Source organism: Triticum dicoccoides, chromosome 3A, assembly GCF_002162155.2.
Source record: "Triticum dicoccoides isolate Atlit2015 ecotype Zavitan chromosome 3A, WEW_v2.0, whole genome shotgun sequence".
In the NCBI taxonomy this organism is placed as follows: Eukaryota; Viridiplantae; Streptophyta; class Magnoliopsida; order Poales; family Poaceae; genus Triticum; species Triticum dicoccoides.
The window spans coordinates 707,141,718-707,143,436 of record NC_041384.1 but is presented as its reverse complement, the minus strand read 5'-3'; the positions used below and the strand labels follow the sequence as shown (position 1 = coordinate 707,143,436).

The 1,719-nt window shown below is 48.3% G+C and overlaps 1 pseudogene; it reads right to left on the bottom strand.

Annotated features, from left to right (window-relative positions):
- LOC119273385 overlaps positions 1-1,457 on the bottom strand; it is a 2,212-nt pseudogene extending 755 nt beyond the window's left edge.
- Between the last annotated feature and the right edge of the window lie 262 nt (positions 1,458-1,719).

Below are 1,719 nucleotides of genomic sequence, written 5' to 3'. Positions count from 1 at the left end.
AGCTGGTGCGGGCATACATGTACACTTACTTACAAGTTGCTGAGCAACTCTGCAGAGAAAGAAGCAAAAGATGATCTAGCTAGTACTGATTCCTGAGACATGCAAATTATTAGTGTCAACATTTTCAGGGATCAGCTTAGCAGCTTCAAATGATATGCCCAATATGTAACACATGCTGCTAAAGAGATAGACACATAAACTTCTTTATACACAAGAATAACATATCAAAACCAAATAAGAAATACAAGTCACTAGAGAGCAATTGTACCTTTGTACTAACTTTCACATAGCTCTGTGATCCATAGGAGAGCATCAACACATGCTCGGAAAGACCCAAACAGGTGCCCTAAAATCGGAATCAGGCCTTCCAGCTCCCTCTAAGTTCTCAGCAACAAATTCATCACAAGATCCATCGGCCAAGGAATACTCGATCCACTTCCTTTTGGCATCTGTGAAGTATAAGCAGTCCCTTCGAACTCTTGGATGATCTGGACCAAGGGAACTTGCAAAGTAATAACCTGAAAAGCATGTCATTCCTTTCGTCGGAACAACACAGCCTACAAAGTAAAAATATGTCAAGAACAATGTGCAGTGACCAAGGCTAGTAGTCCTTGTCCACTTCCCCTCCATTGACTGCCACCGGAAAACATGAAACTCTTCTGGGCAGTCCCCAACAGCGCTAATAAGCAACAACTCATCAAGACACTCTGCGAGACAGAAATACGAACTCCCATGTGCGGCCTGTGTATCCAAATTATCTCCAAGAAACATTAATTTCACTGTATTCTTGTCTGACAGATTGGCCACGGCGAGACGGTAACATAGGCCGCCAACATCTTCAGATCTGACCAGTGCGTGTAGGTTGCCCTTGAGAAAGATCAAATCCTCCAGGACATAGGGTTCAGTGCATGACGCCACACGCCACTCAACATCCCCAAGGCGACAGTACTGGACGGCACGGCCGACCGTCGGAACGAAGGCAAGGACGAGATCGCCAGATAGGAGGAGGCGACAGAAGGGTGCCGGTGGATAGGGGAGGCGAAATCGCTCGCCTGTGAGAAGGTGGACGAAGCTGAGCTCATGGTGGCTGGGGCTGGCCATGGCGATGCGACAGCCAAAAGAGTAGAAGGCGGCAGGGTTAGGATCAAAATCATGGAGGGGGAGGCGGAAGCGCAGGCGACGACGGAGGGGGAGGTGGAACATGGCTCGAGATCCGGGGACAAGGAGGAGGTGGGGGGCTTGGGAGGCGAGGTTGGATGACGATGGAGGGAGGAGATCCCGGTAGGTTGCGCGGATGGCGAAGAAATCCTAGAGGGTGGTCAGGCAACTCGCGATCTGGGGGATGAACTCGGGTAGGAAGTAGGGTGATGAGGTTGTTGCTACGGGATTTGGGGGCGAGGTGGGGGAGGAGGAGGAGGCCATGATGGTGGCCGACAGCGATAGCTTTCTCCAGTGCGTCGCCGACTTCGTCATTTAACTCATTGGATCTGTTGTTGGGTGATGCGTTGGATTTGCGCGTGTTCTTCTAAGAGAGATCCTTATCTGACCCTTTCTTAAAATCTAATTGCCTTTTTTGGCCCTAAAATTATCATTTTCCTTCTTTAATACCATAACTTCATTTTCTTCCTTCCTTGACACTTATATCATTTTTTTGCTATTAATACCGTCAAGTGCGACTTGGAAAATCCTACTTACCTCTGCTTTAGCACGTAGTATAGA